The 15,074-nt window shown below is 39.7% G+C and overlaps 2 long non-coding RNA genes across 3 annotated transcripts; one reads left to right on the forward strand and one right to left on the reverse strand.

Moving 5' to 3' along the window:
* Positions 1-304: 304 nt before the first annotated feature.
* Positions 305-2,454, forward strand: LOC140586886 (uncharacterized). Its single transcript, XR_011988681.1, has 3 exons — positions 305-1,283; positions 1,387-1,454; positions 1,550-2,454. It is a non-coding gene; the product is annotated as an uncharacterized lncRNA (long non-coding RNA).
* Positions 2,455-10,510: 8,056 nt separating this feature from the next.
* LOC140586885 (uncharacterized) lies at positions 10,511-13,506 on the reverse strand. 2 transcript variants are annotated; one of them, XR_011988680.1, is made up of 3 exons: positions 12,528-13,506; positions 12,357-12,424; positions 10,511-12,261 (listed from the first exon to the last, which is right to left on the reverse strand). It is a non-coding gene; the product is annotated as an uncharacterized lncRNA (long non-coding RNA). The 2 variants fall into 2 exon arrangements; XR_011988679.1 differs by having other exon boundaries at positions 12,357-13,506.
* Positions 13,507-15,074: the final 1,568 nt, after the last annotated feature.

Raw genomic sequence — 15,074 nt, forward strand, 5'->3', positions numbered from 1 at the left:
AGTTGTGGTGTTTGTACGATGGTACAATTTTTCAGCATTAAAGGAAGGGAACATTTACTTTCTTATGATGAAATGATGCGGTAGCGGACTGGAGTAAAGTTAGCAGTGGAGAGAGAGATAGAATGCCGCTTATGTCAAAGTGACAGGTTGGGTCAAAGGTCACAAAGGTCAAATAAATCAAAAAGTGACAGGCGGGGGCTGCAAGCCGGGTGACGTCATGAGGTAGTGGGAGGGGGGGCTTTTTTTTTTGGCTGTGAGCCAGTTGAGCGTTGGGATAGGGGTTTATTTGTATATAGTTTATTTATTTATTATAATTATTATAATTTAATTATGTATTATTATTTAATTATGTATTATTATGTAATTATTATTTTATATTGAGTAGAGTGCTTATGAGTGTGGTGTTTTGTCTGCATCCAGCGGGTGCCGAGCAGGGGGGACTGAGCAGGGGGGTTGGTGCGTTAAGGTCCCAAACACTGGGTCTGAGTGGGGGTGGGTTACCTGATGGAGTGTGAGCGTACGCTGTACCACCGTGGTAAGGTCCGTGGCTTTGGAGAATCTGTAGAAAAGGGCTCTGAGAGAGCGATGCTGTGTCTGTTGCGGTACCGTGGTAAGGTCCCATGGCTTTGGATAATCCGCAAAGGACTCGGAGAGAGCGATGCCGGAGAGCTGAGAGTTGTGCTGCGCGAGACTGAAAGAAATCCTGTGAGAATGACCAAGTTGGAGCTAAGAATGAGAGGAGGAGCTGGGTCTGACGTCCAGTAAAAAAACGCTTAGCAGTAGTTTGACCGTCTGTGTGTGTGTGTATGTGTGTGTGAAAGCCGACACCCCCCTGCAGCAGTAGCAGTTTGGCCTTGTGTTTTTCCTCATGCAACCTATGTACATCCCGATAGGTCAAATCCCGGTCAAACTGTAATTTCGGCCACAGATCAAGTTTGACACTTTGTATTTCAGTAAATTTTGTTAAAAGTTTTGTCTTTTCCCCCCGACTCCCCGCCACACATCAAGTTTGACATTTTGTATTTCAGTAAATTTTGTCTTTTCCCCCCGACTCCCCCCATACCGTCTACGCAGTTAAAACGTACATCGAAATAGACAACAGATAAAACTTGACAGGACGTATATTTCTCCTTAAAGAATCCTAAAAAGTAAGCAACCGGTGAAATTTTTATTACCTTGAGAAGGGTCCCCCTCCTTTGGTAAAGAGACACAAGTACCCCACACCCCGTATCATCAAGGCATTGCCCTACTGGAAAGAGAAAACTACATGGGACCTGCATAGAGTAAGTATATTATTTCTTTTACGCGTGTTTTATGATATTTTACGCGTGTTTTATGATAAACACAATACAATAAAATAACTTAAAATAATTATTTTATTTTTAGAGATTCAGCTATTTTGGGTTTGTTTTTTTTTCTCTACGGGAGACACTGCGGATAGAAAACTCCATATAGTGAGTATATTATTTCTTTTATACATATGATAAACGCTATACATTAAAAATAACTTATTCTAATAATAGGTATTCTCTATTATTTTATGTACAAGAGAGACGGCACGGACCGGTCAAGAGAAAATCTACGCAAGACCTGAATCAGCAGGTATGGATGGAGCAACACCCCCCCTCCTATACCTGAAGCGCTATTAAATGAAATAGACAACATCAACAACGCTAATAATGATGAAAATGATGCGGTTTACTTTGCTCAACACGACTCGCCACCCGCAGCGTCTGGTGAAGCGACGGCCCAAGAGCCCTGTTTGCTACCATCCTTAGAGACATTATTAATAACCTTCCGGTGCTGATAGGGTCGGCACCGACCCATTTTTAAGTTTAACATGCATAAAAGCACCACATATATTTGTGCATACTCTTAAAACAAAAGGCTCCATATTGAACCTTTTAGCTTGGTACATATATGACACTCCTTGGACATTCTCAATTAAAAGAAATGGCACCTTTTTGAAGGCAATGGTTATATTTCCTCTGGTTAGAACCCCTATAGTTCTATATAGCACACCCAAGAACCTTTTTTTTCGAAATATATACTGCATCAAAGTTTTTTGACTTTGTCAGGAATCTCTATTTAAACTAAATAAATTAAAACAAAATCAAGGTAAGGCATCCCCACACATGTAAGGTAAGATAAGACCAGTTCAGTTTATTTATATAATTCTCTAGAGGTTTATTTTATCATTATTTTTTATTGAAAACGAGAGGAATGCTGTCAAAAGAAAGGTCCAGAAAGCCACACCAAAAATATTAAAACCAATCTTTTCATGGATAAGGAAGCCTAACAAGGTAACCAAGAAGTAAGAAACAAATTGGATGATAAATAATTGTTTTGAGGGTATCTTATGGCTGATGTACTGTAAGACACGTGCTGCTTGACACCGACCCGTCTAACATAAGAGACAGGAACAGAAAGCTAACATAGGCCGAAGGTTAAGCATGTTAAATGAAAGGCAGCGGGATAATTCCCCATAATGCCGCACTATAACAAAATCAAACGCGACGTGAAAACGTTTAATAGACCTCAATAAAAATGTCAGGGACGTCTACGACAAACGCAGATTGTTGCCTAGTGGGGAAACTGCCTTTTGGATACCGAAATGTAAAACTAGCAGCATCGCAAAAAGGGTGTTGTAAGTCTTTAAAAATATTTCATCGAATGAATTTGTTAGTGTAACATGAAAGTGTTTCAAAGATGTACAGATGTTTTAAAATGTAATATGAAAGTTTTTCAAAGTAAGATGTACAGATGTTTTAAAATGTAACATGAAAGTTTTTCAAAGTAAGATGTACAGATGTTTTAAAATGTAACATGAAAGTTTTTCAAAGTAAGATGTACAGATGTTTTAAAAAATGTAACATGAAAGTTTTTCAAAGTAAGATGTACAGATGCTTTAAAAATGTTCGGGTGTTTTATTTTCTAGACGCGTTGTACAAAAACGGTTTGTTATGTGTACGCAGCGCAAGCATGTTTGTACAAAGTTTTATGCATTCATTTTGCGAATCAGTTTTGAAATCTAATATGAACGTGGCTTTTATTTTACAAAAACAAAGTTGCAAAAAATTTGTAGGCTCTTTATCAAAGCAGATTTTGTTAATATAACATGAAGTTTTTTTTTATTATTTTCAAAGTTGCACAAGGGTTTTAAAATGTAACATGTACACGTGTGTTTTATTTTTCAAACTTGTACAAAAACGTGTGTTTACATTTATCAAATGAGTTTTAAAATGCAACATGTACAGGTATTTTATTATTCAAAATAAAAGTTGTACATACATTTTGTTATATGTATGCAGCACGGTCATGTTTTTAAAATGTGCTAATATTTGCGGGATGGTGGGAATAAAGCGTATTTAAAAGGGGTACCTCTCGTGGAATCTACCAATCTTTAGCAGCTTTTGAACCCTGAGCCACACGGGGACTGGGGTTTTTAACCGTGAGACTCGACACCTAGCTACGCATTAGATCCTTACTTCAGCAATGGTCCCCATGTACCCAGTGTAGGGTCAGGTCCATCGCAAGAGAATGTCTCCGCCGTGAAAGAACGATCCACCAGCATTTTGTGTATCAACGAATCTGTAATCATTCTTTCCATTCATTATATGCTGAGTTTTCCAAAATTGTTTTTTAGCTGAAGCATCAAAAGCTGTAACTTCGAGTGCACCTGGTTTAATAGCATTTTATTTATAACAGTAGGAGCTTGTAAACTGCATTTAGCGGTCGCATGAAAACACATTAAAAACTTTAAAGAATAAAGCTTTAGTTATTTTTAATAAAGACGGCTTTCTAGTAAATGGTTTTCCTACAAGGTGACCCCGCGGCCTATACTTAAGACATCCGGGCGCCTGATTTGAGATGTTTACTGAGGACGGTATGTTAAGTTAACAGTGGTGACTGAGCTGCACCGTGTTTGACTCTTAATGAAACTTAGACCTAATTCAACAGAACCAGTCGTCATCCACTTTGCAGTGAGATTTCTGTGCGAAATGTGAACAAAGATTCATTTTCTTACTTTACCACTTATCGGATAACAAGGGAAATGGCAGCGGCAATAACCTACACAGTTATTTGTTCCTTCCATATGTATATATATAGCACCGCAGAACGTTTTGCACTTTTTTGCACTATTTGTTTATTGTTTGTTGTGTGTTCTACATGCATGTTTGCACTGGAGGATCTGCTTTTTATTCTCATTGTACATGAGTATAGTGACAATAAAAAGGCATTTCATTCATTCATAATATGTCGGACACAATGGCTCTGAGCACCAGGGAGTCCGCCGTGAGGCGCACGAGCTGCTAGCTGATGTAATGCTGCGAACGGTCGGGGCTCTGACATTCTTAAGGTGCGGCTATCTATCCCCGAGACACTTTAGCCAGGAGCGTGTATATTTGCGCTTATTAATGCTGCAGTGTCAGGGTTTTGCTGACTCTTATAGGAAGCTGGCTAGCAATAACATTTTTAGCTGGTCTTTTTCATTTAGTACATACACGGTTTAGAAGAAAACCTAATCACCATTAAAAAAAATTAATAAATAAACGTACAAAACTATTGAAATCCCCCAGAAGCATGTGCATATTTTTCTGGTTTGCATGTTGTGTGTGTGTGTGTGTGTGTGTGTGTGTGTGTGTGTGGTTACCTAAGCACAGTCGGCCTAGTGTTTGATAGGTGATGGAGAAGCGTACGGTCGTGGGGACAATAAACTACATGCGCCTATGCCAACATGTGTTTAAGTATAGCGACAAACATGGACGCTTTCTTTAACGTAAAACAGTTAAAGGCTCATACGGTTTTGTTTACATTTTTATTTTTTTAATTTCAAGTAGCCTCTAATCACCTTACATTAGTTCTGATTTACTGTAGTCACCAATCAGAGTATTTTAAAACAATGGCACTGAAATGTCACCACATGTTAAAGCTAACAAAGTAACATGATTATATCAGCGGAACAAACCAGTCGCCGGTACGTATAGACAGATCATGTGTTGCTCAACAATCGACAGCATTTTGAAATCTATTTGTATTTAGACAAATATATTGGGAATAAAGCGTTGTGTTTTAAAAGGCAGACATTGAGGTCGAATTTAAATTGGTCACAATTGTATTGTTTTCCGCAGCTAGAAGTGTCGGCTGAGGTTGATTTTAATTGGCATGTCAGTTTAGGATTCTTGCAGTAGAAGTTATGTAGTGAATTGCGGTACTCTGAAATTAAGTGATATGTGTATTAGAATCGTGAAGCGTCATCTTCCTTTGTTTTAGGTTCACCCCGGGCATTTTATGAATTGTAATGTAATATCAGACAGTGTGTGATGAATTTCTGAAGGCCTGTTATAGGCCTATATGACAATTTCGTGGAAACGTCTCATGGAAAAATGTAGTTGCAGTTTGTCAGGACTAAAGACTGGCTAATGTGACATGGTGAACAAGTCCTGTGGTTAAAGAATGCCGGCCTGTTGCTTAAAACATTGTGTTGTATGCCGAATGTTTCTTGCCCATAGACTACATGTTGCTATACTGTTCCTTTATAATATTCAACTATTATTTTTTAAATCATTTAATGAAATAGGTAAATACCTCATCATTGATGACTATGGTCCACCTGAGTGACAAGTAACCCGTCCTGGACAGAGGTTTCTTCAAGGCCTGTTGTGGGAACCCCATGGTGTAGGATTAAGAGAAAGAATACAGGGAGTGGTACAAATGAGCAGTTGTCCTGCCCCCTTTTACTCATTTTGGATGCTTAAATTACTAAATTGTGATTTTAATGCTCATCTGTATGATTCTATGGTCTGAGCGAGTCTCCAGTACTACATGAATGGTAAACTTAAAAACTCTACTTCTCTTAGCTTAATGATATTTTCTTTTACTGTGTACGATTGGTAGAAATGAAAATCGTGATTTGTCTCTCAGCTTGTGTGTGTGTGTGTGTGTGTGTCTGTGTGTGTGCGTGCGGTGTGTCAACAATGGCAATTATTCACTAAATTCTAAACAAACCCACATATAAAACCCCCTCCCCACCCACCCCAGACACCTATAAAACACAGCATTCTTGCTCTCACCCCCCACTCATTTTGTGAAAAAGCATGTCTGTTGCCAAGACTACAGCTCGTGTCTTGAGTCGTACATACTATGACCCCAGCCACCCGGGGTCATACGGAGGGGCCTCCAGACTGCAGAGAGCCGTGCAGGAAGATACGGGGGAAAAAAGTGGCTACTGATGACATCAGAGAGTGGCTGTCTATGCAAGACAGTTATACTTTACATAAGCCGGCTAAAAAGAATTTCCCCAGGAGCAGAGTGTTTAATACCGAGAGCCATGTATCAGCGGCAGGCCGGTTTATGCGACATGCAAGGGCTGGCGATGTACAACTACCCCATTATGTCACCCTTAAGCAGGCAACATGTGTACCACCCTGTATAATCTATCTACGCCACCAAATGACCCAGGGTTTTGATGGCGTAAAATAAACACGGTCAAGTACTTGTTAGCAATAACGACACAATGTTTTCATGACTCAACTCATTTTATTTAGAAAGCATATAAAAATGAGCAGCCAATCACATTTTGACAGACGTTTACACACCAGCCATAGGGTGCTCGCATGTGTACAAATTGCAGAAATCATTAAACGCCTCATCTACAGCATACTCACAATCACCGTCTTCAGCGAAGCGTTTCAGCTCGCGCAATTTGGCCCGTACATTAATTTGGCCTTTAAGTTCAGAAACTAACACATCGATTGATGCATGTATTTTTACAGGAGCGGTATGAGGGTGAAACATGGCCACCGCCTTTGTGATAATATGTTTAAGCCGTGGCCTATACAGCTTTTTGAACAGCTTTTCAAAATTGTTAAAGAAATAAAACGGTACAGGTTCATAGCGACACGTGTGCTGAAGCAGGCTAGGGTGTTTCACAGTACAGCCGATACAGGTCGCCTTCAAGTCATCTTCGATTAGCCGATCCAGAATAAAGGCAAGTGACCCTTTGATTATCTTCATGGCAGCTACGGTGATGCCGCCACACCCAGAATCTCCAGATAATGATGGAGCCGCAAAACGATCGCGGAAATCATCCAACATCGATGCAGTAACCCGCGATGTATCCATTAGGGCAGAGTCCGCACGCGGAGGTTGTGACTGGAACAGAACCCCATACGGGCACCATGATGCGGCCTGCCGCGGAGTGTATTGAGGAAGCTCTGGTGGCGTTGTATCCATTCGCTGTCCAAAAGTATAGAGGGTCATGGATGGGGATCGCTGGGGGTTAAGTTGAGGAGAAGACTTGTTGTGCTGTATCGACCCAAAAGTAAATTCAGACATGTCCTCCAGGAAAAGGGCTGGTGTCTGGGGAGGTTGGGGAGGGGGTTTTATATGTGGGTTTGCCGTAAGGAGATACTTTAACCCGTCGTTGTACATCGCCAGCCCTTGCATGTCGCATAAACCGGCCTGCCGCTGATACATGGCTCTCGGTATTAAACACTCTGCTCCTGGGGAAATTCTTTTTAGCCGGCTTATGTAAAGTATAACTGTCTTGCATAGACAGCCACTCTCTGATGTCATCAGTAGCCACTTTTTTCCCCCGTATCTTCCTGCACGGCTCTCTGCAGTCTGGAGGCCCCTCCGTATGACCCCGGGTGGCTGGGGTCATAGTATGTACGACTCAAGACACGAGCTGTAGTCTTGGCAACAGACATGCTTTTTCACAAAATGAGTGGGGGGTGAGAGCAAGAATGCTGTGTTTTATAGGTGTCTGGGGTGGGTGGGGAGGGGGTTTTATATGTGGGTTTGTTTAGAATTTAGTGAATAATTGCCATTGTTGACACACCGCACGCACACACACAGACACACACACACACACACACACAAGCTGAGAGACAAATCACGATTTTCATTTCTACCAATCGTACACAGTAAAAGAAAATATCATTAAGCTAAGAGAAGTAGAGTTTTTAAGTTTACCATTCATGTAGTACTGGAGACTCGCTCAGACCATAGAATCATACAGATGAGCATTAAAATCACAATTTAGTAATTTAAGCATCCAAAATGAGTAAAAGGGGGCAGGACAACTGCTCATTTGTACCACTCCCTGTATTCTTTCTCTTAATCCTACACCATGGGGTTCCCACAACAGGCCTTGAAGAAACCTCTGTCCAGGACGGGTTACTTGTCACTCAGGTGGACCATAGTCATCAATGATGAGGTATTTACCTATTTCATTAAATGATTTAAAAAATAATAGTTGAATATTATAAAGGAACAGTATAGCAACATGTAGTCTATGGGCAAGAAACATTCGGCATACAACACAATGTTTTAAGCAACAGGCCGGCATTCTTTAACCACAGGACTTGTTCACCATGTCACATTAGCCAGTCTTTAGTCCTGACAAACTGCAACTACATTTTTCCATGAGACGTTTCCACGAAATTGTCATATAGGCCTATAACAGGCCTTCAGAAATTCATCACACACTGTCTGATATTACATTACAATTCATAAAATGCCCGGGGTGAACCTAAAACAAAGGAAGATGACGCTTCACGATTCTAATACACATATCACTTAATTTCAGAGTACCGCAATTCACTACATAACTTCTACTGCAAGAATCCTAAACTGACATGCCAATTAAAATCAACCTCAGCCGACACTTCTAGCTGCGGAAAACAATACAATTGTGACCAATTTAAATTCGACCTCAATGTCTGCCTTTTAAAACACAACGCTTTATTCCCAATATATTTGTCTAAATACAAATAGATTTCAAAATGCTGTCGATTGTTGAGCAACACATGATCTGTCTATACGTACCGGCGACTGGTTTGTTCCGCTGATATAATCATGTTACTTTGTTAGCTTTAACATGTGGTGACATTTCAGTGCCATTGTTTTAAAATACTCTGATTGGTGACTACAGTAAATCAGAACTAATGTAAGGTGATTAGAGGCTACTTGAAATTAAAAAAATAAAAATGTAAACAAAACCGTATGAGCCTTTAACTGTTTTACGTTAAAGAAAGCGTCCATGTTTGTCGCTATACTTAAACACATGTTGGCATAGGCGCATGTAGTTTATTGTCCCCACGACCGTACGCTTCTCCATCACCTATCAAACACTAGGCCGACTGTGCTTAGGTAACCACACACACACACACACACACACACACACACACACACAACATGCAAACCAGAAAAATATGCACATGCTTCTGGGGGATTTCAATAGTTTTGTACGTTTATTTATTAATTTTTTTTAATGGTGATTAGGTTTTCTTCTAAACCGTGTATGTACTAAATGAAAAAGACCAGCTAAAAATGTTATTGCTAGCCAGCTTCCTATAAGAGTCAGCAAAACCCTGACACTGCAGCATTAATAAGCGCAAATATACACGCTCCTGGCTAAAGTGTCTCGGGGATAGATAGCCGCACCTTAAGAATGTCAGAGCCCCGACCGTTCGCAGCATTACATCAGCTAGCAGCTCGTGCGCCTCACGGCGGACTCCCTGGTGCTCAGAGCCATTGTGTCCGACATATTATGAATGAATGAAATGCCTTTTTATTGTCACTATACTCATGTACAATGAGAATAAAAAGCAGATCCTCCAGTGCAAACATGCATGTAGAACACACAACAAACAATAAACAAATAGTGCAAAAAAGTGCAAAACGTTCTGCGGTGCTATATATATACATATGGAAGGAACAAATAACTGTGTAGGTTATTGCCGCTGCCATTTCCCTTGTTATCCGATAAGTGGTAAAGTAAGAAAATGAATCTTTGTTCACATTTCGCACAGAAATCTCACTGCAAAGTGGATGACGACTGGTTCTGTTGAATTAGGTCTAAGTTTCATTAAGAGTCAAACACGGTGCAGCTCAGTCACCACTGTTAACTTAACATACCGTCCTCAGTAAACATCTCAAATCAGGCGCCCGGATGTCTTAAGTATAGGCCGCGGGGTCACCTTGTAGGAAAACCATTTACTAGAAAGCCGTCTTTATTAAAAATAACTAAAGCTTTATTCTTTAAAGTTTTTAATGTGTTTTCATGCGACCGCTAAATGCAGTTTACAAGCTCCTACTGTTATAAATAAAATGCTATTAAACCAGGTGCACTCGAAGTTACAGCTTTTGATGCTTCAGCTAAAAAACAATTTTGGAAAACTCAGCATATAATGAATGGAAAGAATGATTACAGATTCGTTGATACACAAAATGCTGGTGGATCGTTCTTTCACGGCGGAGACATTCTCTTGCGATGGACCTGACCCTACACTGGGTACATGGGGACCATTGCTGAAGTAAGGATCTAATGCGTAGCTAGGTGTCGAGTCTCACGGTTAAAAACCCCAGTCCCCGTGTGGCTCAGGGTTCAAAAGCTGCTAAAGATTGGTAGATTCCACGAGAGGTACCCCTTTTAAATACGCTTTATTCCCACCATCCCGCAAATATTAGCACATTTTAAAAACATGACCGTGCTGCATACATATAACAAAATGTATGTACAACTTTTATTTTGAATAATAAAATACCTGTACATGTTGCATTTTAAAACTCATTTGATAAATGTACACACACGTTTTTGTACAAGTTTGAAAAATAAAACACACGTGTACATGTTACATTTTAAAACCCTTGTGCAACTTTGAAAATAATAAAAAAAAACTTCATGTTATATTAACAAAATCTGCTTTGATAAAGAGCCTACAAATTTTTTGCAACTTTGTTTTTGTAAAATAAAAGCCACGTTCATATTAGATTTCAAAACTGATTCGCAAAATGAATGCATAAAACTTTGTACAAACATGCTTGCGCTGCGTACACATAACAAACCGTTTTTGTACAACGCGTCTAGAAAATAAAACACCCGAACATTTTTAAAGCATCTGTACATCTTACTTTGAAAAACTTTCATGTTACATTTTTTAAAACATCTGTACATCTTACTTTGAAAAACTTTCATGTTACATTTTAAAACATCTGTACATCTTACTTTGAAAAACTTTCATGTTACATTTTAAAACATCTGTACATCTTACTTTGAAAAACTTTCATATTACATTTTAAAACATCTGTACATCTTTGAAACACTTTCATGTTACACTAACAAATTCATTCGATGAAATATTTTTAAAGACTTACAACACCCTTTTTGCGATGCTGCTAGTTTTACATTTCGGTATCCAAAAGGCAGTTTCCCCACTAGGCAACAATCTGCGTTTGTCGTAGACGTCCCTGACATTTTTATTGAGGTCTATTAAACGTTTTCACGTCGCGTTTGATTTTGTTATAGTGCGGCATTATGGGGAATTATCCCGCTGCCTTTCATTTAACACGCTTAACCTTCGGCCTATGTTAGCTTTCTGTTCCTGTCTCTTATGTTAGACGGGTCGGTGTCAAGCAGCACGTGTCTTACAGTACATCAGCCATAAGATACCCTCAAAACAATTATTTATCATCCAATTTGTTTCTTACTTCTTGGTTACCTTGTTAGGCTTCCTTATCCATGAAAAGATTGGTTTTAATATTTTTGGTGTGGCTTTCTGGACCTTTCTTTTGACAGCATTCCTCTCGTTTTCAATAAAAAATAATGATAAAATAAACCTCTAGAGAATTATATAAATAAACTGAACTGGTCTTATCTTACCTTACATGTGTGGGGATGCCTTACCTTGATTTTGTTTTAATTTATTTAGTTTAAATAGAGATTCCTGACAAAGTCAAAAAACTTTGATGCAGTATATATTTCGAAAAAAAAGGTTCTTGGGTGTGCTATATAGAACTATAGGGGTTCTAACCAGAGGAAATATAACCATTGCCTTCAAAAAGGTGCCATTTCTTTTAATTGAGAATGTCCAAGGAGTGTCATATATGTACCAAGCTAAAAGGTTCAATATGGAGCCTTTTGTTTTAAGAGTATGCACAAATATATGTGGTGCTTTTATGCATGTTAAACTTAAAAATGGGTCGGTGCCGACCCTATCAGCACCGGAAGGTTATTAATAATGTCTCTAAGGATGGTAGCAAACAGGGCTCTTGGGCCGTCGCTTCACCAGACGCTGCGGGTGGCGAGTCGTGTTGAGCAAAGTAAACCGCATCATTTTCATCATTATTAGCGTTGTTGATGTTGTCTATTTCATTTAATAGCGCTTCAGGTATAGGAGGGGGGGTGTTGCTCCATCCATACCTGCTGATTCAGGTCTTGCGTAGATTTTCTCTTGACCGGTCCGTGCCGTCTCTCTTGTACATAAAATAATAGAGAATACCTATTATTAGAATAAGTTATTTTTAATGTATAGCGTTTATCATATGTATAAAAGAAATAATATACTCACTATATGGAGTTTTCTATCCGCAGTGTCTCCCGTAGAGAAAAAAAAACAAACCCAAAATAGCTGAATCTCTAAAAATAAAATAATTATTTTAAGTTATTTTATTGTATTGTGTTTATCATAAAACACGCGTAAAATATCATAAAACACGCGTAAAAGAAATAATATACTTACTCTATGCAGGTCCCATGTAGTTTTCTCTTTCCAGTAGGGCAATGCCTTGATGATACGGGGTGTGGGGTACTTGTGTCTCTTTACCAAAGGAGGGGGACCCTTCTCAAGGTAATAAAAATTTCACCGGTTGCTTACTTTTTAGGATTCTTTAAGGAGAAATATACGTCCTGTCAAGTTTTATCTGTTGTCTATTTCGATGTACGTTTTAACTGCGTAGACGGTATGGGGGGAGTCGGGGGGAAAAGACAAAATTTACTGAAATACAAAATGTCAAACTTGATGTGTGGCGGGGAGTCGGGGGGAAAAGACAAAACTTTTAACAAAATTTACTGAAATACAAAGTGTCAAACTTGATCTGTGGCCGAAATTACAGTTTGACCGGGATTTGACCTATCGGGATGTACATAGGTTGCATGAGGAAAAACACAAGGCCAAACTGCTACTGCTGCAGGGGGGTGTCGGCTTTCACACACACATACACACACACACAGACGGTCAAACTACTGCTAAGCGTTTTTTTACTGGACGTCAGACCCAGCTCCTCCTCTCATTCTTAGCTCCAACTTGGTCATTCTCACAGGATTTCTTTCAGTCTCGCGCAGCACAACTCTCAGCTCTCCGGCATCGCTCTCTCCGAGTCCTTTGCGGATTATCCAAAGCCATGGGACCTTACCACGGTACCGCAACAGACACAGCATCGCTCTCTCAGAGCCCTTTTCTACAGATTCTCCAAAGCCACGGACCTTACCACGGTGGTACAGCGTACGCTCACACTCCATCAGGTAACCCACCCCCACTCAGACCCAGTGTTTGGGACCTTAACGCACCAACCCCCCTGCTCAGTCCCCCCTGCTCGGCACCCGCTGGATGCAGACAAAACACCACACTCATAAGCACTCTACTCAATATAAAATAATAATTACATAATAATACATAATTAAATAATAATACATAATTAAATTATAATAATTATAATAAATAAATAAACTATATACAAATAAACCCCTATCCCAACGCTCAACTGGCTCACAGCCAAAAAAAAAAGCCCCCCCTCCCACTACCTCATGACGTCACCCGGCTTGCAGCCCCCGCCTGTCACTTTTTGATTTATTTGACCTTTGTGACCTTTGACCCAACCTGTCACTTTGACATAAGCGGCATTCTATCTCTCTCTCAGTGGGTTCGATATTTTCGCCAGGCATTCACAGATCATCTTTGAATTTACTCTATTAAAACATTACAAAACAAAGTAAATTGCACATTCACAAATTCGTGTGTGTTTGTGAAATCACATGCACACCTTGGTTATTCAATTATTATATCCAGTAAATTGTGAAAAAGCAAAATAATGCGGCTCCTGGTGTGAATTAACGCGTTCGCTTGGGTTTTCACAGACCGCGACATTTCAAAATAAAAGTCCCAAATTTTAAAAAAGGAGTAGCTCAACAAACGATTATTACAAAACACATAAAACACTTTAAAATGCTATTCCAATGTGGCACATACTTACAAAAAATGACAAGCAAATACATGGCCCACTAACACTCGTGAAACTGTAAATTTTTGAGCATCCCAATGCTCAAAAAACAAATATCCCAGTGTCAGGATTCGCGGGATGGGCGAGCCGGAAAGCAGGTGAGCGGAGCCGTGAAGTCAGGCAAACAGGGTTTATTTGCAGACGGGGGGTTGACGGGTACGGACATCCACTGACACTACAATGACGGATCTGACGAGACATACTCAGACGCGGACTAAATACATAAGATTAGCCAGAAATAACAGGACACAGGTGATCACAACCAGGAATTGACATGAGGTAATGAGGGGGCGTGGCACACACAAGGATCGGACGGAGCTGGACGTGACACCCAGCAACTGACTTTCAGCCTGTGGTTCAAGAACGTCAGTAAAGCTACACATATCATAGCCTTTGGCACTTGTGAAACCTGTAGAAAATTTGTGAAATCAACTGATATGCCTCATATCCATTGTTTTCGGTGCAGGTGGGACATAGAGCATCCCAATGTACACATGTGTAAATCTATACATATCATGCACATTGACACTTGTGAAACCTATAGATCATTTGTGAAATTAACTTATATGCCTTACTTCCATTTTTTCTATGGAGGTGGAACATATAGCATCCTATTGGTCCAAAACCAAAGACTCCATCACCTCAATTTCAGCTTAGAGTCAAAGGGCACATGTCAACCTACACATATCATGCACTTTGACACTTGTGAAACCTATAGATAATTTGTGAAATTAACTTCAATACCTCATGTTGATTATTTTTTGATTTACTTTGATTTAAATGCCTTTGCATGTTCTTCATTGGCCCTGTATAGTGGAACTCAACTGTGTGAGATTCCATTATTCAGTCATTATCAATGTTAGCCCCTCTCCTAGTGGTTTGTTAGAGAACAATAGTGAACCAATGATATGAAGACCAATGAGCTCACCAGACAGGTCAGAGATAAAGTTGTGTCGAAGTTTAAAGCAGGGTTGGGTTATAAAAAATATGCCAAGCTTTGAACATTTCAA

This window comes from Paramormyrops kingsleyae, unplaced genomic scaffold, assembly GCF_048594095.1.
Source record: "Paramormyrops kingsleyae isolate MSU_618 unplaced genomic scaffold, PKINGS_0.4 ups79, whole genome shotgun sequence".
NCBI lineage: Eukaryota > Metazoa > Chordata > Actinopteri > Osteoglossiformes > Mormyridae > Paramormyrops > Paramormyrops kingsleyae.